The 24487-nt window shown below is 45.9% G+C and overlaps 1 protein-coding gene across 4 annotated transcripts in view; it reads right to left on the reverse strand.

Annotated features, from left to right (window-relative positions):
- Nucleotides 1-24487, reverse strand: part of LOC125466570 (kazrin-like) — a 607575-nt gene that overhangs the window by 413164 nt on the left and 169924 nt on the right. The window contains exon 1 of one of the 4 annotated variants that reach the window (XM_048561210.2): nt 23592-23691. The exons of the other annotated variants lie outside the window; for them this stretch is intronic. The gene's annotated coding sequence lies outside the window, so the exon portion shown is untranslated. Of the gene's footprint in view, nt 1-23591; nt 23692-24487 lie in introns of those variants that run through there. 4 annotated transcript variants of the gene reach the window in all.

Here is a 24487-nt window from a genome sequence, read left to right on the forward strand (position 1 = left end):
GGGAGTCCAAAACTGGAGGACATAGTTTAAGGTGAGAGGGGAAAGATTTAAAAGGGACCTGAGGGGCAATGTTTACACTCAGAGGGTGGTGCGTATATGGAATAAGCTGTGGGAGAAGATGGTGGATGAATGTATGAATAGGAAGGGTTCAGAGGGATATGGACCAAATGCGGGCAAATGGGATGAGATTAAGTTATTGTGTGGTTGGCATGGACGAGTTGGACTGAAGGGTCTGTTTCCATGGTGTACAGCTCTATGACTCAAAGTAGTGTTCAATGTGGGAGGGGGGAACTGAGTGGGGGAGCGGGCGGGTTTGTTTGTGTTAACCAGCAGGTGGTTTCCTTGCTTATTTTGACACGAGACTTTGTGGGGTCCAGATTCAATGTTCAGGACTCTCAGTACAACTCTCTCACTGGTACCTCATGCCTCTGCAGGGAAGGAGATGGCAGTGTCTGGGACATCAGCTGCAAGAAATGATTCCATGAGTGTGACTGCTCTGTGAGACCGGTCTCACAATGTGACAGTAGCCTGCGCGTGTTGGCAAGGAGGACTAAGTAGGATCGACAGGTCTGTTTCTGCCATTGTCATTCCTGGTTCAGAAGTCAATGCCGGATGGGCTGTCCGCGTTCGTTAGTTAGGAGTTAACCACGTTAATGCTGGGCTGGAGTCACATGTAGGCTAGGCCAGTAAAGGGACTTGATGCCAGGGTTGCAGAATATTACCTGGATCTCTGGGTTATTTGTTCACTGATAATGCCTTACCACACTCACCACCTGCTGATACTCACACTGCCCCCACACACTGCAGTGTGTAAATATTCACACACTGTCCCCACACACTGCGGTGTGTAAATATTCACACTGTCCCCGCACACTGCGGTGTGTAAATACTCACACTGTCCCCACACACTGCGGTGTGTAAATATTCACGCAATCCCCACACACCGCAGTGTGTAAATATTCACACTGTCTCCACACACCGCGGTGTGTAAATATTCACACTGTCCCCACACACTGCGGTGTGTAAATATTCACACTGTCCCCGCACACTGCGGTGTGTAAATACTCACACTGTCCCCACACACTGTGGTGTGTAAATATTCACACTGTCCACTCACACTGCGGTGTGTAAATGTTCACACAATCCCCACACACTGCGGTGTGTAAATACTCACACTGTCCCCACACACTGCGGTGTGTAAATATTCACACTGTGCCCACACACTGCAGCGTGTCAATATTCACACTGTGCCCACACACTGCAGTGTGTCAATATTCACACTGCACACACTGCGGTGTGTAAATATTCACACTGTCCCCACACACTGCAGTGTGTAAATATTCAAAATGTCCCCAAACACCACAGCGTGTAAATATTCACACTGTGTCCCCACACACTGCGGTGTGTAAATATTCACAATGTGCCCACACACTGCGGTTGTAAATATTCACACTGTGCCCACACACCGCGGTGTGTAAATATTCACACAATCCCCATACACCGCGGCGTGTAAATATTCACACTGTGTCCCCACACACTGCGGTGTGTAAATATTCACACTGTCCCCTCACACTGCGGTGTGTAAAGATTCACACTGTCCCCTCGCACTGCGGTGTGTAAATACTCACACTGTCCCCACACACTTCGGTGTGTAAATGTTCACACTATGTCCTGTCCACAGTATGTAGAAACTGTTGTATATAGCATGAAGTTCTCTTCCATAACAATCATGCAGTTGGAACACTCAATGTGTGTCAAATACTTTGTGCTGTTACAAAACCATTATTCGGTCTTTCAGTATTCAATTGCATCCAGTCATCCTGACTTTAACCCCGGCTGCTGTCTGAGGATGCCTTGTTAATCAGATAGTCATCAGAAACCCAGACTGACATTCCCGACCCAACCTCCCAGATCCATCACACTCGTTATCCAGGGCGTCTTATCCATTCTGTGCAGACTTGACATTGCAAACCTTGAATATTTGCAGTCAATGTTCCAAAGCGCACAGGAACATGCAAGTGAGAGCCCAGTTACACTGCTGGTAAGTTATTGTGTCACCAGGAACTGTAACTGAGATAACTTGGTCATTGGCTGGAAGCATTCTCTTCGTCACTTTGCTGTATCGTTGGTGGCAATCAATCTATCATAGAAATATGGTTTTGGCCTGACATAGTTTATTGAGTCAAACACCATGACAGCACGCTATGGTCTGATTACTGTCCCACATGTTCGCTTGTGTCTCATATACCACAAAGATTCAGTTCTTGTTGAGGCAGCTATCTTGAAGTTTACTCACAACACAAACAATTTATGTTGCTATAATATCACATGTATTTTAACAGTTGTTCTATACTACATACATGCCGACTGAAGACACTCTCTGAGCTTACTCCACTGAGAGCCTGCCTGAAACTGGAACGTTAACTGTTGTCATGTCCCGTTCTGTCTGCCTGGTCTGGAATGTTGGCCATCGTGTCGTTTCCAGCAGAAATCATGGACAATGATGTGGCTAAATGAATGTGGGAGAAAGCTTGTCCTCAGTGCACTATTTCTGGTCACTCCCAGGTATGTCTCTAATTCTGTTTTCTGATCATGTGCTGGTTTCACTGGACTGTGCTGTTTCTATAGTGGTTTCTTGCCACCTCTACATCCGTTGTTCTTCATAAGGCACCTTTTCCAAATGAGGGGCTGGCGAGGCCATTGTAAGGCAGTTCAGATAAAACCATATGATTGTTGCTGGTGAGAGATAATGACTGACTCTCCTGACTGGTCCAATAAACTGGCCTGTGTGAACTCACTCCTGATGGGCAGTGTGCGGACATGGTCATCAGCAGTGAGAGCGGGCCTTTTGCATAATGGTGGTGGGGCTGGGGGGTAAGCTGCTGGTGATTGGGTGCAGCAACGACATGGCTCCTCCCAGCCTTTTGGAGGTAGCCATCGTAAAGCCCCTCCCAGCGATCCAAGGCAGTGGCAGTATTGTCAGTGACAACAAGAACGCAGCTCCCCCAGCGATCAATGCAGGGCTGGCAGGCTGACCAATGCTTCAGGCCATGACTAGGCCCGGCTGGCTGCATTAGTGGCCTAGCAGCTTTAACACCTTTACAGAGATAAAACTTCAGACTTTGAGGTCTGGATGTTTTCTTACCTTTCGGCTCCCTTTTTTCCACTTTTGCTGTTGTTCTAAAAAGCTCTAATTTGGTAACCAAGATGGTGCCGGAGAATGGCGACTTTGTACACTATTTCCTGCACTCGTGTATTCCTGTGCTTGAGTACACATGACAATAAAACCTAGTTCTAATTCAGCTGAGGGCAGGGCTCGCTCACAAAGCTCCCCATAACCAATGGCATTTTGATACTGAGGCTCGTGTAAAATGGCCAGTGGCACCAGGGAGCTGTTCCTCATCATGGGACAACACAGGGGGAGGAGAAGAGGGGGACAAAGATGGCAGGAATGCTACAAAGTTTAAAAATCAAATCAGACTGGCTTTAGGCAACTTGAGATTAGCTTTGCTCAGTACTGGAGCTGCAATAATCTGTTTGGATATTTCAAATGGGAACACATATATTCTCCAGTGACTGGCTGCAACGTTGGGGGATAACAAAGTGTGGAGCTGGATGAACACAGCAGGCCAAGCAGCATCTTAGGAGCACAAAAGCTGACGTTTTGGAATATGGGGGATGTTGTGTCAGAGAGCAGCTTCGGCTCTGCTCTCGCATCCTGGCGAAGCCACAGGACATGGCGATTTCCTCTCGACTTGTCTTTGCCAGCTGTTAACACAATATTGCGACACAATGTCACCAAATTCCAACTGCTTTGCGCAACGCTGCCGTGTCTTGCTGAAGGCAAAGGGTGGGGGCCTGTCAAGTGTCTTGGGATGTGATTTATTTGTCATGGAACAGAAAGGAAACCATCTGTTTGTTGGAATTTCGTTGCTTGGACCATACTTGGATTTATGTTGCTTCTTTGCTCACCCAGGCTGGATTTTGTGACACAGTCTCCTGGCTGCAAAACCCATTTGTTTACTGCATCACGAGTCGAGATTTGACAGTCATGCCCGATAACAATGCAGGTTTGCTCTCAGCTGTGCCACACGAGCTGGAATTCACTTTTGTCTGTCTTGATCTGTTGTTGCTTTGAAACCATCTCCATGGTATCATTCCTAAAGGCCTGTCCAGCTCTCTGACCAAGCCTGGTGCCCCTGCTCCATCTGCCCTCCTGTGTGTCACTCAACTCTCCACCTCACTGCCACTGACACACAGTCTTCATGGAATTATCACCTTAACCGTCACCTCACCACCTCTCCCCGTCTCCAACACTCATCTCTCCCCTCACCTCACTTTCTATCCCCATATCCAAAACCCATCTCTCCCCATCTCCAACACTCATCTCTCCCCCCACCTCACTTTCTCTCCCCATCTCCAAAACCCATCTTTCCCTTCACCTCATCATCTCTCCCCGCCTCCAACACTCATCTTTCCCCTCACCTCACGTTCTGTCCCCGCCTCCAACACTCATCCTTCCCCTCACCTCACCATCTCTCCCCGCCTCCAACACTCATCTTTCCCCTCACCTCACGTTCTCTCCCCATCTCCAACACTCATCTTTCCCCTCACCTCACTTTCTCTCCCCATCTCCAAAACCCATCTTTCCCCACACCTCACCATCTCTCCCCATCTCCAAACCCATCTTTCCTCTCACCTCACTTTCTCTCCCCGTCTCCAAAACCCATCTTTCCCCTTCCTGCAGTCAACATTTCCAATGCTTCCTTACTTGATGGTCCACACTTGTTGCCTCCTTCCCTGTGAGTGCCATGATTCTTGATGTTTAAATGGCAGTGTTAAAGAATATAACCTCATCCATTCTCTAATGATTGCTTTAACAATCTCTGCTTCAGAAAAAGTCCCCACAAAAAGATCTTAAAAGTATCAAGTCTCCATAAGAGACCTCTATAAGAGATTGGTCACTAACAGTCCCCATTAACAACTATTCACCCTCCCAGCCTGATCATTAGCAACTCCTTTGTCTGTCCAACTGTATTTCTCTCTCTTCGGGCTCTATCCTATTGTTTACTCCCTACCCCACCCACCTCCCTATTTTCTGCATATAAACTGACATTTTTCCAGCGACCATAAGTTCTGAGGAAGGGTCACTGGACCCGAAACATTAACTCTGTTCTCTCCTCCACAGATGCTGCCAGACCTGCTGAGCTTTTCCAGCAACTTTGTTTTTGTTCCTGATTTACAGCATCTGCTGTTCTTTTGGTTTTTGTTGTAGAAGAGATTGCTAACAGTTTTCCATTGACTGCACCCGAAATACACCCTGAACCAACACACGATTATCTGAGAGGTGGATGGTGGTGTTAGTCTGTAGTGTTTCTCTAACTGTTTCTGCAATTTATTTTACCAAGTTCTACAGATACACCACCCCAGACAAAAATGCTGTTTTCTACTTAAAGACCTGGAGAATAAAAATAACTTGGCATTTATCTAGGCACTAGGTATCTCACAGCACTTAACAGTCAATGCAATGCTTTGGAGCTGTTAAATTAGACAAAGAACCACAAATCTCCAGCATTTTGGGAAACAGAAACAGAAATTGCTGGAGAAACTGGCTGGTCTGGCAGGATCTGCAGGGAGAAGGCAGAGTTAGTGCATTTTGAGTCTGGTGACCCTTCATCTGAACCACATCAGTAGGGCACAATGTAAAAGTTAAGGGATATCATTCCCATCACATGTCTGCGCTGAATCTCAGAATGAGCTCTGTTGGGAGAGTGCAGACTTCTGGGTCACAATGTTGTTCGGTTCAAGCTCCGTGTCAAGTTGAGCGCTTGTTATAGTTGTTGGGATGCCAAGTTTTGGCTGTACAGGGCATTGGTGAGGCTACTTTTGAAATATTGTATTCAATTCTGGTCTCCTGGTTAATGGAAAGATATGAAACTTGGAAAAGTTCAGAACAGGTTTACAGGGATGTTGCCAGGGTTGGAGGGTTTGAGGTACAGGGAGACCATCAACAGACTGGGGCTATTTTCCCTGGAGCATCGGAGGCTGGGGGGTGACCGTATAGTGGTTTATAAAACCATGAGGGGCATGGACAGGATGAATAGTCAAGTTCTTTTCTCTGGGTTGGGAGAGTTCAAAACTAGAGGGCATGGGTTTAGGGTGAGAGGGGAATGATTTAAAAAGGACCTCAGGAGCAACTTTTTCACACAGAGGATGGTGATTGTACGGAACAAGCACATAGAGGAAGTGGTGAGGCTGGTATAATCACGTTTGAAAGGCATCTGGATGGATAAATAAATAGGAAGGGTTTAGAGGGCCAAATCCTAGCAAATGGGACTATAATTTCAGATATTTGTTCAGCATGGAGGGGTTGGACTTTGGGGTCTGTTTCTGTGCTGTACAGCTCTATGACTATAGTTAAGACGGCAGTGTAATATAGTGCTGCATTTTCAGGGTGTCACTCTTTAACTGGGGAGCGGCTGGGTGGGTGTAAAAGACCCCAACACATCATTTAGAGACCAGCTGGACTTTCTACCAGGCAACATTCTCTCAAACAACAGATGGCTCAGTAACATGTCAATGACTTCCTCTGTCATTGCAGATCCTCAGCAGAAACAGCATGTCAGCTCATTCATGCATTTCAACTAATGCATGAAGGTGAAAGTCAAGCCACCATCAAGGTGTAACAGGAGTGCAGGAGGTGCCAGAGCGATTCATAACCAAGCAGAGTACCCGGTGTTTTAAATGTCTGTGCGTTGCAGGAGAAAGTGATGACATTGGGAGTCCAGGAAGTGATGATGCGAAGACTGAGGGGATGTTAGCACACTGGAAGGTGAGGAGGCAATGAGCAAAGAAGACAAGGCAATGCATTCAAATATTACGAATGGCCAGAGAAAATGATCAGAAAGATGAAGGACTGGAGCACAACAGAATCAAAGTAGAATCATGGATAATTTTCTGATGAAGGGTCTAGGCCCGAAACGTCAGCTTTTGTGCTCCTGAGATGCTGCTTGGCCTGCTGTGTTCATCCAGCCTCACACTTTGTTATTTCAAAGTCGAATCATGCTTCAGTTACACAAAGTTCTGACTAGACTGAAAACAAGAATGGCTGCAAATCGCAGTGGGACAGACAGCACCCACGGACTGAGACCAAGCTAACGTTTCCGGCGTAGATGCTTTTTCACTTTGATGTCTCTTCATCTACTCGAAACGTGAGCTTGTTCTCGCTTCACGACCTGCTGCGATTTCCAGCAATTTTTTTTGTCATTAGTACACATTCCACCACCTGCAGTCATTTGCTCCTGGTTAGGTCACGCCCCGGAGGCCCATGAACTTTTCTGAGCACCACGCTTTCGGAAGAATATATGGACTTTGAGTTTAGGTTGAGCAGGCTTATTAGAAAATGCAGTGTCTCCGCAAGGTAGGTTACACAAACTGGGATTGTACTGCATGGAAATGAGAAGGTTGAGAGATGACTCAATCAAAGTTCTTAAGTGATTAAGAGGAACAGATAGGTTAGATGGGGAGAAACTATTTTTGCCCTTTAAGCATTCGAGGGCTGGGCAGTGTTAACTAAAAATCAGAGCCAGACACTTCAGTAGTGAAGATAGAAACCGTCATTTCACATAAAGGCTGGTAGGAGTTTGGAACTCATCCACAAATGCCTATTTTTCTTTGAGTAATTTTTCATTTTAAATCCTGGATCTGTAGATTTTTGCTATTCAGAGGTCTCGAGGGACTTGGGTCAAAGTGGAAAAAATGGAGGTTGGTTGCAAATCAGCCAACCATCTCACTGAAAGTCAGATCTGCTCCAAGCAGCTAACCTGTTGGGTTTCTAACTGCTGACCACGGAAGATGAGCATTTGAAGGAATCGATCGTTCGGAGGTGCTGAGAGAAACATGAAATTGATGTAGGAGGCAACATGATGGGTCACAGTGCGAAAGAGGTAGTTCTTGTTGAACAGTACATGTGAGGGTGAGAAGCACATGTGGATAGCTGACCATGACAGAGTTAATAGAACAGAGGGAGACAAAGAGAGAAATCAGAAAGACTCTAAGTGAGAATTAGAAAATTGAAGCTGGAGACAGACCAGTCTTTGTCATCAGGAGCAGTACTCCCCACTGCATACATTCATTTTACAAAGGAACACGCAGAAGTAGCTGACCAGCAGTAGAATTGGTTATCTCTACTCAATAACCCTACTTAACATGATTACTTAATAACCATATATTGCAAGAATGAATCAGCTTGGGTTCTCTGCACCACATTTAGGCCAAGTCCTGATGTTCTGTTTGTCCCACTTTGCGTTGTTTCCACTGTCATTCACTGGTTCCCCATCTAGATTGATTCGGTGGGATTCTCACATCATTTTTCTTTTAGTTGAAGCAGGAATCGTTTCCAGATCTGATTGCCTACAGCCAAGGTGCTGGCCATTTTGCAATCCCTTCATAATTCAGCACATTAACACTTGGCTAAATGAAACAGCAAACAGCGGAATAGGGGGGTGGTGTGGGATGCTGTCTGCAGAACTATCACTGCCTCGTTCCCATCCCAAACTAGCAAACATCTCCTTCTGTTCAAACACAGAGCTCAGCATGGGATTGGATGAATTCTAAGGGCTTGGCAGGCATCCATAATCCTCAACGTTTTCCACAAGGAAACAGAGAATATTTTAGGATACTCAAAATTGGCTCAGACTACCCTGGGAAAAGGGAGCTTTATGGTTTGTCAGGCAGATTCCTATCTTGTTTCACTGAGAATCCCAAATGAATGTTCAGAACCTACACCACAGGATGTCACCAAGACCAGAAACATCGGTTAAGAGGTCCAGGCAGATTATTACCAACTTAGGCCCCAGTGGCCTGTCTGTTTATCTCAGCTCGAACAGTGAGGTTTTAAATTACTGATCTAGCAGGTGTTCCATACAGACGATGAGGCCTGGGACCTTACACTGGAGGTTTGGAGCTAATCGGGATCCACTGTTAGCGAACCTCTGGCCTGTTCTTGCCTCTAAACCTGTTCCCAGTTTTCTTGGAACTCTGTGTTTAAATCCCTTCAGTCAGTTTCCCACCGCTACCACAGGTCCAAAACCACAGTCACATCCTATACAACCAAAACAAACTAACCCTCATGATTCCTCCTGGGTCAGTTTGCAGTCTTTGAAACAGTAGTTCATACAATCATTCTCCAACACCCCACCACTGTTTTCCACATAGGCTTCCCGCCTTATATTCTTTTACGCTTCTCTACATCATGGAGTGCTATTAAACACAATTAAACTTAGCGTTTCTTCCAACTCTTTAAAAGTAACACCAGTAAATTATGCTTGCTTTCTAATCGATTATTTTACACACAAAGCCATTAGCAGCAATAGGAGCCATCAAAAGGTGGGGGAGAGTGGAAGGCAGAGTGTGTTAAATCAAAATGGAGTTGGAAGGTGTTTCCCTCCCTGCCCACCTAATTCACAACCACAGAATCATCAGCAGTGTGGTTTCTGTAATGGGACTCCAAAAGCAGGTGGCGATAGTGAGGGAGGGTGGCTGAATGGACCACTGAGAAGCAGATTGACATGAGTTCTCAGTCCAATTCATTTCGTGGCCATATTAAAATATTTCCTTGTTTATCCTTCGTTTCTGTTCCTGTATTTAATGACCTGATGCTAATGGAATTAAGTATTCCAACTTCATGATCTCTGTGCATTCAAATTTCAAGTTACACTTCTGGCAAGGTCAGCAGGATTCCACAGCACACGCTGGACAAAGTCGAAAGGTCTCTGGCTTGGATGAAGAGGGTGGGCAAGTTGACAATGTCAATGAATGGATGGTGCAGGATGCCTGCATCAGATACGAGTGTAGGGAATCAGACCTCGAGGTCAAACCCAGGCAGGGGCTGCTCATCTGTGTTCCCTTGACAATATGGAGGAAGGAAATGGTACCTTTGGTTGGATACTCTACTCACCAAAAAGTAGGAAGCAGTAGTTATCATTAGCTAATATGTAAGCTCTTATTCACCATTTTATTCCGTACGTGATAAAGGCAGAAGAAAACAGAAATTGGCCAAAGGTCCTCCAGCCCAGTAACACTTAACACCACCCAGCACCTCTCCCAGCTCATGCACAATCCACACAAATCTGGATATCTAGCAGAAGCTTAATCAACAAGTCCTCTGCACCCATCTCTAAATAATAGCTGACTGACAAAAATAGCCAAAGTGAGATCTCTCACAACGCCATGTTGAGAATAAGCAGTGCATTCTACACACGCCAAACAAGTCTGGGATCACCCATCCCTGTCCCAGTACAACTCAGAAGTAGGAGCTTACATTGGATCTTGCATGCAATAAAACATCATGTAATGTTCACACGAGCGTTAATGTGCCAAGCATGACACTGTGCCACATTATGAAGCTTGGTCAAAGGGGTCAGTTTGAATTGTGCCTTAATGCAGGAGAATGGAGGGGTGTATGCAGGGAATTTCACCAGCTGAAGGCATGGTCAACCATGGAGAAATGACTAAAATTGGGGATGCTGAAGAGGCTAGCATTGGATGAGTTTTGTTATCTCAGAAGTTTGTGGGGTTGGAGGAGATTATAGAGATAGGAAAGGGTGAAGTCATGAAAGGATCTAAGTAAGGATGTGAATTTTAAATTCAGAACTTGGCTTGACTGGGAGGTTACCCTGCAGACACAGAGTATCATTAGCAGAGGGTATTCTGATTCACTGTATTTTAAATAAACATCTTTTCTGTTTCAGTAGCTTCAGAGAAGGTCCAAGGGTCATCCCTATAATGTGAAAATGAGCTCTGATGAAGCGATGTACCTTTTACTTGTACTACAATTTGTAACATGGGCTTATAATGGACAACTGATTAACATACTTGTCGTGCATTACTCTGTGTATTTTAACAGAGGGGTCAATCAATTTAAAATGCTACGCCAACTAAGGTCAGTCTTCAAAGCATTTACCCATTACTTTTGGCAAGATTAATTCCTGGCTTTTGTTGCTTTTTTGACTGTCAAAAAGGTTTCTTTCGTAAAAAGCTACCTTTTTATGCAGTACCAAGAGGAAAATACGCTGCACATTGGAATTACTAGGAAAAGATTTAAAACGAGCAAGAGCTGGGTTTTGAAATATACCGTTATCAATTATTTTAATGCACCTCATTGCATTTATGGACCACTAATGGATATAGCACCCAGTCCTGATTACTGGTGATGATTGAGAATTACAAAACATACTGACACCTTACTACAAAAACAGACCATAACATATCTTGGCAGGAGTGCGCGGCAAAATCAAAAGGGTGGGACTTGGGTTCATGGACGTCTGGTGGGAGGAGGCTTCTTCAGAGCAAACTTTCGCAGAAGAGTTCTGCTTTCAGTTATTGAGGGTCCTAAGTGAGGGTTAGTACCGGCATCAATTGGGCTGAATGGCTGTTTTTGCGATGTCAAATCTGTTTGCAATTCTCATTACCGAGGATCTCACTTTTGTTCCTTATTTTAAGTAAAATGCATCAGCATTCCAAGCGCCAAAACACTGTATTTCAAAGCTTTGGTAACTTTTGTTGAATTGACATGAAGCCGGTTAAAGTAGTCTCAAAGGGAACTGCTGTCTTAGCACAGAAAATGGCAGCTGCAACTGATTTCAGAGGAAGTAAATATAACGATGGACCACAATGGAATGCTCCAGAAAGTACCTCTGCGGCACAATTTTTTTGCACTTCAGCAGGTTGCTTGCTACGTAACTCTTCAAAGTTGTTGCAACACATTGCTGAGGTCAGGGGCGTATTGATCAGAGTGTGTTGTTGCTGGATTGGACCATATGGTTTACAGGGAGGATTCCCACATGCTGCCAGCTAAGCAAGGGAACCTGTGCCATAAGACATTCCGAACACTGACAGTACGGCAAAGTGAAAGTTAAGCTCAGAGCATGCGATCTGTTGCCCAACACATGCAAACAAGCAACCTCCAACAGACCCTAATGATGTCTCTAAGGTCAGGCCATTTCACGTTTTGAGGAGACCTGAGGCAAATGATGCTGAGTACATGCAAGGCTGAGAGGGACAGATTTTTAATCAGTAAGGTTATCAAGGGTTACGGGGAAAAGGCAGCATTGTTGAGTTGAGGATTATCAGATCAGCCATGATTTTGGTCAATGATGGAGAAGACTCGATGGGCTGAATGGCTAAGTGTCCTCAGAGCAAGTGAGCATGGTGTAAAACACATACAGTATTTGCAATCACTTTTGTAAATCTGATTTTGGCCTCATGTTACATCCGAGATGAATGGCATTAACCCAGACTAGAACATAATGGATTCCTTTTGCTGAATGATCATCCATAAATTCGATGAAGGGAAACTGTCACACCCTCAGAAATAATCACATCTGTCGTTCTGACTTTCTGACTCCAGCAGACCTCCTGGAACCATTATTGTTCCGGGCTTGTGCAAAGCTTAATGTGATGCCAAAAACAGAGAATGCTGGGAAACTCACCGGGTCTGGCAGCATCTGTGGAGAGAGAAACAGAGTTAACATTTTTGGTCCTGTGATCAGTGTTCTACAGAAGGGTCACTGGAGGCAAGGCATTAACTCTGTTTCTCTCTCCAAATATGCTGCCACACCTGCTGAGGTTCTCCAGCAATTTTTTGGTTTTGCTTGTTTCCATTCTCCAGCATCTCTTTGTTTTACCGTATAAATATCAGTTTCCACAAATAGCCTTCACTACTATAATCCAAACATTAAAATGGGTTGTTAGCGATGACTGACACCCCCAGTATATTCTTTAAAATGTACTGAAAAGCTGAGACTTGATGGAAAACGCTAACTGTCAGATTAAAATTGAGCACACGTCATTAAGTCTACTGGACTGTGAACCCTACTTGACCATTTAATGTCCTTCCACAGCTTTAGCAAAATCTCTACCTCATCATTGCCTCAACCTTTGGGAGGAGCTGTACAAATACCCCTGGGTTCCTAAAGGAGATGAAAGAAAATAGCAAAGTGTTCACTCAGCTTCTGCACACAAGAGACAATGAGGCAGTATAAACGATTATAGAACCATCTGACACTCTACTTACATCAAGGCTCGTGATGAACATTATGAAAGAACAATTGCTAAGTTAGTGAACAAAACAAAGAAGCAAACCAACTGTGCCAGACGATGGTGAGGTGAGAGTGATAGCCCTTGACATCAAAGTTGGATTCGACTGAGTGTGGCATCAAGGAGCCCTGGGAAAACTGGAATCAATGGCTATCGGGGGCAAACTCTCCAGTGGTTGGAGTCATACCTGACACAGAGGAAGATGTTCATGGTTGTTGGAGGTCAGTCATCTCAGCTCCAGGACATCTCTGCAGACATCACTGTTCCTCACGACAGTGTCCTTGGCCCGAGCATCTTCAGCTGCCTCATCAATGACTTTCCCTCCGTCATAAAGTCAGAAGTGGGGATGTTTGCCGATGATTGCACAATGTTCAGCACCATTCATGACTCCTGAGATACTGAAGCAGTCCATGTTCAAATGCAACAAGATCTGGACAATATCCAGGCTTGGGCTGACAACTGGCAAGTGACATTCGTGCCACACAAATGCCGGGCTATGACCATCACCAATTGGAGACAATCTAACCACTGCCCTTTGACATTCAATAGTGTTACCATCACTGAATCCCCCACTATCAACATCCTGGGGGTTACCATTGACCAGAAACTCAACTGGACTCACCACATTAACAGAGGGGCTACAAAAGCAGGCCAGAGGCGAGGAATACTGTGGCAAGTAACTCACTTCCTGACTCCTCAAAGTCTGTCCATCATCTACAAGGCACTAGTCAGGAGTGTGATGGAAAACTCCCGACTTGCCTGGATGAGTGCAGCCCCAAACACTCAAGAAGCTTGACACCATCCAGGACAAAGCAGCCGCTTGATTGGCACCAATCCCCCTCCCATTCTTTAGATGACATGTCCATCATGGGCCTCCTGCAGTGCCACAATGATGCCACCCGAAGGTTGCAGGAACAGCAACTCATATTCCGCTTGGGAACCCTGCAGCCCAATGGTATCAATGTGGACTTCACCACCTTCAAAATCTCCCCTTCCCCCAACGCATCCCAAAACCAGCCCAGTTCATCCCCTCCCCCAACTGCACCACACAACCAGCCCAGCTCTTCCCCTCCACCCACTGCATCCCAAAACCAGTCCAACCTGTCTCTGCCTCCCTAACCTGTTCTTCCTCTCACCCATCCCTTCCTCCCAACCCAAGCCGCACCTCCATCTCCTACCTACTAACCTCATCCCACCTCCTTGACCTGTCCATCTTCCCTGGACTGACCTATCCTCTCCCTACCTCCCCATCTATACTCCCCTCTCCACCTATCTTCTTTTCTCGCCATCTTCGGTCCGCCTCCCCCTCTCTCCCTATTTACTCCAGAACCCTCACCCCATCCCCCTCTCTGATGAAGGGTCTAGGCCTGAAACGTCAGCTTTTGTGCTCCTGAGATGCTGCTTGGCCTGCTGTGTTCATCCAGCTTCACACTTTATTATCCTGCTCAGTTAAAAGTTCAGTGCGAAACCGCAAAGAGAGAGTGAATTATAAATAACTGGTCACAAATTCCAATCTTGAAACCCAAGACCAGGTTTTATTGTCAACCACTGATCTTCATTTTCGGCTCAACCGTCTTCTGAGGTTCTTGCTCAGGTTATTGCCTTGTACTTCCAGACCCCACTCAGGGCCAATTGAGAACTGCTTCAGGCTTCACCTGTTACCATCTTCTGCTGTTCATGGAGCTCACACACCAGAGCCGCAGCCCTTCCCCCATCCCACGACTGTCTGTGTGTTATAGGAATTTGGGAGAGGACCATATCCCGAGATCCAAAACTGTGGCTGCCTCGGGCATTTTGCAAATCTTCAGTTTGATCTCCCATCCCCTCCTTCCCTGTCACGTCCAGGAGAATCTAACTATCTTGGTACGTTTCCACGGAGATATCTTCACCTCCAAGATGATCACTCATGTTGATGTTATTAGCATCATAAGATCTCCCAAGGGCGGCAGTATCTCATTAGCATGTAGCCTGGCCAAGGAGATAGAAAATGATCCACGTGTGGAGACACTCAGATAAGGGCTGCACGAAGCGAAGAGGGTGATTTCTCAGGAAGGTCTTAAAGGAGGAGCTGTATTTAGACAGATCGGAGGGAGTTGAGGGGGGTGTGGAGTAAGTGGGGTAGGGCTTGGGGGTAATTCCAGAGCTCCAGGTGGAAGTGGGATGGAGATCCCAGAGAATCACAGTACGACCAGGAGATTTCAGAGGTAGGGAGGGATTTCAACCCAAGGTTGAGAAGTTCAAATTCCAGTAAAATTTAAATTCATGACTTTCTAAGTGTGTTTTCTGGGATCGATAACAGTCGGCCAATTGCCTTGTGTGAGCCACGTCTGATCAATCAATAGAGCCATCCCAACTGGATCTCAATCCTGTCCTTTCCCAATGTTTACAGGCACACATGCATGTTCATTGTTTAGGTGCAGGAACCTTTGCTCCCCTTCTCCAAGTGTATGAGGCTGATCGTAACCCTCTAACTGCTGCCCTGACCCAGGCCTTGGCAAGGCTTGGCACAGACTAGGCACAGCAATTTAGCAATTGAGGCACAACAAGAGAAGCTTCAGTCATTTTTTAAGCTGGCTTTCGTTATCATGATGAAATTAATTTTTTCATTTTATTCCACTCCCACTGTCCCTTGGAACAGGGCTACTTCTTCTTTCAGGGGAAAAAGAAACACTTCTCTGAAGAATTTGGAGGCTCTTTCTGATGGGAATGGGCTCCAATTCAGAGCAGAAGGGTCGCAATCCTCCATTCCTGGCTGGATATACTGGAGTTATCCTCAGACTGTCACGGTCACACCATTAGTGGTAAGGTCCTGGCAAGTGTTGCTGAACAAAGAGATCTTGGGGTGCAGGTTCATAGATTCTTGAAAGTGGAGTCGCAGGTAGACAGGATAGTGAAGAAGGCATTTGGTATGCTTGCCTTTATTGTTAAGTGCATTGAGTATAGAAGTTGGAATGTCATGTTGCGGATGTATGGGACATTGGTTAGGTCACTTATGGAATACTGCGTACAATTCTGGTCTCTCTCCTATTGGAAGGATGATGTGAAACTTGAAAGAGTTCAGAAAATATTTACAAGGATGCTGCCAGGGCTGGAGGGGTTGAGCTAAAGGGAGAGGCTGAATAGGCTGGGGCCATTGTCCCTGGAGCGTCAGAAGCTGAGGGGTGATCTAATAGAGGTTTATAAAATCATGAGGGGCATGGATAGGGTGAATAGCCAAGGTCTTTTCTCTGGGGTAGGGGAGTCCAAAGCTCGAAGGCACAGGTTTAAGATGAGGGGGGAAAGATTTAAAAGGGACCTAAGGGGCAACTTTTTCATGCAGAAAACAAGATTTAAAAAATAATCTGTTGTTGCTGATCTCCATGGTCCCAGTCTCTGATCGATCTCCATCACAGCTGCTTTGGGACAAACGGTGGGCAGACTAATGGCAATAGCGATGGGAGCAAGGATTCTCCACAGATTTGGGCCGAGGTGACACCAACTCAGCAGGCCTCATTATTAAACATCTAAAACTGAGTCGACCATTCTGCCCTGCACAGAAATACCTTCTCCCTCCAGCTGTTTGGTACAACTGAGTGGTCAGCTTGCTGTTGAAGAGTAAGCCACATTACTACAGGTCTGGAGTCACATGTAGGTCAGGCCAGATGGACAATAGCCTGTCCATCTCGGTCACAGGACCTGTAACGTTAACTCTGATATTTCTCTTCACAGTTGCTGCCAGACCTGCTGAGCTGTTCCAGTGGCTTCTGTTTTTCTTCTTGTTGTTATGTTGGACAATATCCTTGTCTGATGGACACTGGGGATCCAGGTGGCTTTTTAACCAGAAACAGAAGTTGCTGGAAAAGCTCAGCAGGTCTGTGGAGAGAAATCAGAGTTAAAGTTTCAGGTCCAGTGACCCTTCCTCAGAAGTGAAGGGTTTTTTTAACCAACCCAATCGCCAATAACGGGACTCATTTTTAATACCAGGTTTATTAATCAGATTTCAATTCCTCTGACAGGAGATTTGAACCCACGTCCCTGGGAATTAGACTGGGTGTCTGGATTACTAATCCAGTGACAATACCATGGTCTGATCACCTCCTCTCACAGTCTGGCAGCTCTGAGGGTCTATCAACACCATGTGGCCCTTGGTAGTTCAAAGAAGTGCTTTCTCATGGGCAATAAGGGATGGGCAATAAATGACAGCCTAGCCATTGACCTCTTGTGAAAGACTTTTCAGAAAGAAATGACCTCTTCCTATGCATGGTAACAAGAAGAGATGTACAATCCACCTCCACACTCATGCTACAGTGAAGAAAGTTCAGCAAACTCTGCACTGGATCAGCCAATAAACCACCATCTCCCCACTGTGTCTCAGTATCACACCTCCTCCTCAGCTCAGTTTCAGACCAGGGTTGGTTGTGATGCCCCCTGTGGTTAAATAGCTCATACAGAAAAGTCTAGTTGAGGGAGATACTAGGACGTGCCTGGTGCCTGTTCAGTGGCCACTAGTGAAAGTAGAGAATATTGGACAGATGCTTTCAACTTCTAATTTGACCCCAAGAACTGTCCAGAACATAAACGCCATTGTTAATGGGTTGAAACCTCATGATCACAAGCTGTTCATTGCTGATTGTACAAATGTGACACAAGCTCACCCTCCACCTGAGACTCGGGAAACTTTATTAATTGAATCTGAGCCAACAGCGCACTGCTTGCAAACTGAATTGCTATTGATTTGATCAATACACAGTAGCCTGCCTGCAAATTTCATTACATAGCATGTTATGTGGTGCTCTGATACCAATTCATCATGGGCTGTATTAGGCCCGTTTATGGACTGGCATTAGCCTGTGTAATCATGACTGATTACACACAGATTGTTCCACATTTCGCCTGCTTGCTGCATGCTGATTCCAATCTAAAGACAAGCTTTTCCTCTGATGCCCTTTGGCTCCAGTTTTCCCAAGGTTCCTTGGTGCCAAATTTGGGCCAAATGTATCTTTGATATCAAGGGCCCCTCTCACCTACCGTCAAGAGCTCAACTCCTTTGTCAAGGTCTCAATGAAGGCTTCAACGAGGTCAGGAGTCATTGGCTGGGAATGCCCATCAGTAGGCCGTGTGTATAAATGTCACTTGTAGCACATTCTGTCACTTTGCAGATGGCCAAGAGTAGATGGATGGGCTGGTATAATTGGTCGGGTTGTGTTTGTCCTGGTGTGTCCCGACAGCACATAGCTGGGCAATTTTCCACCTTGTTGCCGAGGTGCCTGTGATGGAACTGTTCTGGAACGGCCTGACTTGGGGAAGGCTACTTTTGGAGCCTTCAGCCAGCCTGGTGTCAGGGCTCATAATGTTTGGAGTATCAAGGGCTATTTCTTCATATCACATGGAGTGAATAAAATCAGCTGAAGCCTGGCACCCATGATGCTGGCCCCTCAGGAGGGGGTTGCGATGGATCATCCATGCAGTACTTCTGGCTGAAGGTGGATGCAAATGCTTCAGCCTTGTCTTTTCGACTGATGTGCTGGGCTCTCCTACTGCAATGGAGATAACTGCATAATATTCACTGCCCCAGTAGGTCATTTGGCTCAACTCGCTTTCTCTAACCAGTCTTTAACAATGAGTTCCTTTCTTCCTTATGCTAATCCATTTTGTCTTCACAGACACAGGGACACACACACACACACACACACACACGCACACATGCGTGCGCGCACAGACACACACACACACACACACGCACACACACACACACATTCACACACACACATATGCACACAAACACACATTCATACACACGCACGCACACACACATATGCACATGCACACACAGACATATATGCACACACACACAACATACACACAACATAAACACAGACACACACACAGGCAGACATATACACAAAACATACACGTGCGCATGCGCACACACACACACACACACACACACACACACACACACACACACACACACACACACACACACACACACAGATGCGGTGTGAAGAAAGGACTCGCATGTGTATAGCACTTGTCAACACCTCTGAACTTCCCAATGTGCTTTATGGCTGGCCGATCAGAAAAATGCCTGCCAACCTGTGCCAAAGCCCCACAACCAGCATACTAATCACATTAAACATTCCTAGTGATACCTCTCACCACACCTGGGCTAAAAGGTTTCTCCTGAATTCCCTGTTAGAAATATTCGTGCCGACCCTTTTGTTCCTTGACCCGATCTCATTCGCATGTGGGTACAGCATTTGCTGTCCCTACAGTCTCCAAGTTGCTGAACACGATAAAGCACCTCGACAGCTATCCCTATTGGGCTCTTTCATAGTCCTAAATGCCTCTATTATGGGCACTCTTCAATCCTCTCTGCTCTAGAGGAAACAGCCACAGCCTTTTATATCTGCAGCACCCCTGTGGCTTTGCACAAAACAATTACTGACCGATTTCACATCATTAAACCCTTTGGGACATTGTTCAAAACATCACAGATTGTAAACTCGTGTGGGAGAAGGTAAGAATTCGTTTAGTCTGCAAATCAGAAATTGAGATGCAATCTTCGATTACTCACTTATTTGGAATATGTAGGTTTCCATGGCAACGCAGTGTGTTGAAAACTGCAGGGGGAGATGCTACCCACGCTTCAGGAGGCATGGTGTTTCAAAATGCTTCAATCAACCTTTGCATTTTGTGACATTTTTCTCCCAAAGGTGCCACCTCCCATGTCTTTCTGGGGCCACGGCTGCTTAAGTAAGTCACTGCACTGATATGACGCCTGATTATCAATAAAGCGTTAAGAGTTTTAGCCTGTAGATAGACGCACACATTCTCCAAAGACAGTGTCAGGTAGGTGAACACAGAGGAATTTAACAGCTCCTTTGGTAAGGTGCAGTGAGCAGTTGGAACATCACTCTCAGATTTACACAACGCATGCAGAGGACAGGAAGAAGCCAAGAGATACCCAAAACATTTATCAACCGATCAGCAGTAGTTGGCGCATTCCGCTGGAGAGCTCAGGGTACACACGCTTGCATACACATACACATACACACACACACACACACACACACACACACAGTTAGACACATACACACACACGCACACACACATACACACACACACACACACACACACACACACACACACTCACATGCTCACACACACAGTTAGGCACATACACACACTAAGACACATACACACACACGTGTGCACACAGACACTCTTTCGTACACGCATACACACACACTCACTCACACACACATACACATACACACATATAGACACACACTCACTCACTCTCTCTCTCACACACACACACACTCACTCTCTCACACAAACACACCCACACACTCACTTACACATATAGACACACACCCACACACAAAAACGCATACACACACGCACACACACACACACACACACACAATACACACTCCACACATACACACACACACAACCGCACCCCACACACACACAATCCCACCCCACACACACACACTCAGACGCATACACACACACACACACAACCGCACCCCCCCATACACACACACACAACCCCACCCCACACACACACACACACACACACACACACACACACACAATCAAACACACACACACAGAATACACATACACACTCAACACATACACACACACACACAGAATACACATACACACTCAACACACACACACACACACACACACAAACAATACACATACACACTCAACACATACACACACACACACAGAATACACATACACACTCAACACACACACACACACAAACAATACACATACACACTCAACACATACACACACACACACACACACACACAGAATACACATACACACACACACAGAATACACATATACACTCAACACACACGCACACACACACACACACACAAACAATACACACTCAACACATACACACACACACACACACACACACAATACACACTCAACACATACACACACACACACACACACACACAGACACACACACAGCAAATAGTTTGAGGTATGGTTTTTAAAAGCAAGAAAGAACTTGTATTTACATAGCACCTGTCACCACCTCTGAACTTCCCATGTGCTTTTCGGGTAGCCTATCAGAAACACAGCATACATCATGCAGTGAGCAATAGGGTGCTGATCAGGTAGTCTGTCTGTACTATGTTGGCTGACAGATAAAGATATTTGCAGACAGCTTCAGACAATTCCTCTGCTCTTCTTCAACATCACCATGGGATTTCTTAGATCCAGCAGAGAGCAGGCAGGGCTGTTGTCCAGAGACAAAATACCTGCAGATGCTGGAATCCAAGGTAAGCAAACAGGAGGCTGGAAGAACACAGCAAGCCAGGCAAGTTTCCAGAGGAAAGGAGAAGTCAATGTTTTGGGTATGATGCTGTGTTCTTCCAGACTCCTGTTTGTCTACCAGGGCTGTTGTCTGACAGAGATAGTAGGAACTGCAGATGCTGGAGAATCTGAGATAACAAGGTGTAGAGCTGGATGAACACAGCAGGCCAAGCAGCATCAGAGGAGCAGGAAGGCTGACATTTCGGGCCTAGACCCTTCTTCAGAAATGCCAAAGAGATCATGAGAGAGTTGCAGTGGGAGAGAGATTCACTGAGGTTTTTCTGGAGGGTAACTTCTTCAGGGTAGGTATCCTTAGAAGAGGCTTCGCAGTGGGGTTAAAATTGTTTCAGAGATAGTAGGAACTGCAGATGCTGGAGAATCCAAGATAACAAGGTGTGGAGCTGGATGAACACAGCTGGCCAAGCAGCATCAGAGGAGCAGGGAGGCTGATGTTTTGGGCCTAGACCCTTCTTCAGAAGATGTTGCTTGGCCTGCTGTGTTCCTCCTGCTCTACACCTTGTTATCTCTGTTATCTGACAGTCCACTTCCAACAGTGCAGTACTCTATTGGCGATACGCTGGAACATCAGTCTAGAAAGTATGCTCAAGACTTCTCACTCAAAGGGAGAGCATGAGGACTGAGATTTGGCTAATATCAAACACAAGCCCTCATTTTCCACATGGGATACTGTCTTGCACCATCAGGGTTCTCTCAGTGCTAATCGTATGTTCCTTGTGTTTCTTTATAGACAGCGAAGACCATTAATTGGGGTTCTATTATGAGCACGCATTTAAATAAACACCAGGGATGACTTTTTGCGGCACGATGTTAGTATCCCTACCTCTGGGCTAAAAGGTCTGAGTTCAAGTCCCACCTGCCCTGGAGGTAACGTTTCTGAATAACTTTTTGACATTATTTCAAAGAAACTCTTGCTGAGAGTATGACGGGGTTGTTAGTTGGTATATGTTTGTAAAATTTCACACTTATTTAACAAAATAATAAAACTTTTTCGTACAGAGAGTTACTTAGGTATGAAATACACTGACTGGAAATGTAGAAAAGCAGGTTCAGTTGAGGAATTCAGAAATGCACTGCATGATTATTTGGACAGAAACAGTGTGCAGGGTCATGGGGAATAAAGCAGGAAGTTGGCACTTGCTAATGATACTTGTCTGAAGAGCCGGTTCAGGCATGATGGGCTGAATGGCAGCCTTCTGTGCCATAATATTTCTATGACCCTGTAACAGAAAATTGAGTAGAGATTGGCTAAAATACTATCCTTTAGCTTTGGCTTTTTAATATCGCGGAGGAAGGGTTTATCCACACACACCCCACCCACTCCCCCACAACAATTTGTCCTTCTCCCTCAATAAATACATCCTAGGCTGTCACATGTAAAAGATGTTGTGCCTACTTTTGGTTCAGAGTCACTGGTACTCTTAATGAATGATGTGTCTGTGACCGGAACTGTCTGAATATAAATGGTGTGCAAGACATTTCCTGTCCTTTTACAGCGTACAGTTAATGTGAGAACTCCCGATGCCCACAGAAGTGCCATCCATAGTGCCCAGTACACTGGAGTTACTGCGCCATCCAACGCACTCAGTGGCACGCCCTGCCCAGTTGATGATGCCACTGTACAGTGAGTGAGTGAACGCTGGCTCCCTGAGCTCTGTTAAAAAGGATGTAGCTGTGTGAAACCTTCGCCTCGACCTTTAATTCTGGACCCATCACAGATGCTGTGTACAGCTTGCCCCACACACAGTGACACTAAAACAGCGACTGCCACCTTTGGAAGCAGAGGTGATGAAAGCTAGTCCTGTCAGCCAGGTCCAAGTTGGCATGAACCTAAGTGGTTCCTAAACTAGGAGCAGCTGAGGACCAGACCCATTTGCATTTACTGTCCCCTCATAAACCTATCCTTCCTGCATCACTAGGAGGTCTCAAGGGTGTCCTCATTCTGGGCTTTCCAAACTGCAGAAGCTGCCGAGACACAGAGCAGTTCCCCTGGAACCATTTCCTCATTCCTGCTAATCCCTGGCCTGGAGGAGCGATTGAGAAACAATCTTTGGCAGGAAAACAAAACACAGAAACTACCGTCTGACAAAAGGAAACATTGTGTGGAGCAAGAAGTCGTTGCAAAGAGAAAAACATACCCTCTCCTTAATAGCAGTTTATATGATAATCGCCATTCCGCGTCTGCAGGGATTTCTGGAAACCGACCTCAACACACATGCTGTCAGGATTGGGGTCAGCTCAGAGAGGCTGAGGTCTGTGTGAGGAGGTGCCTGTCATGTGGCTCAGGGGAGGTATCCAATGTGTAACCCTTCAGGCTGTTCACTGTTATTGAGAGCTGGCTGAGGGGCAGCAACACTGTGAGCTGTTAATTGGCGGCCCTGCTTTGGCAATGATCACCAGCTGGGATTGGTGCTGGATGGTTGGAATGGTGCCAATGCTGTGGAAGTTGTTATACAGACTTGCTAGCCACTTCCTTCCGCGTAATCCAATGTTCTTCAGGAATTCCACATGAATCCCACTGACTCCTGCTGCTGACAGGGCGTTGTCCACTTCCTGTCGTGTGGAAGAGCTTGTGAAGTCTGTCTGCTGTGGGGCCACCTGGAGAGCCTGCATCAGGATCGCAGACAGAAACTGCCATTGTTGACTTATCCCGTGGCCTGAGATGCAGTGTATAGCACAGACACACTACTGAAACTCTCTAGAGATGGCTGAACACCCTACAGCTGACCAACTCCATGGTCAGCAACTGATGGTTCAAGTTGATCACCGACACACAACCAACAATGCAGACAAATGGGGATCAGTCCCTGCACCGGCTTTCTTGAGCAGAGATACCAATGAGCTCTCTCCCACAAGCTCATAGATCTACACAACTACTGATGACCTGACTTCCCAGGCTGATGAACTTCAGAACATTGGGAAATCACTCAGTAACATTTACATTCTCTGTACTTCAGAAAATCGAGAGCATAACCAAACGCTGCTACTTCAGCCTACCACCTCAACTCAACAATGCAAGAAAAGCCCTGCATTT

Source organism: Stegostoma tigrinum, chromosome 28 (genome assembly GCF_030684315.1).
Source record: "Stegostoma tigrinum isolate sSteTig4 chromosome 28, sSteTig4.hap1, whole genome shotgun sequence".
Taxonomy (NCBI): Eukaryota; Metazoa; Chordata; class Chondrichthyes; order Orectolobiformes; family Stegostomatidae; genus Stegostoma; species Stegostoma tigrinum.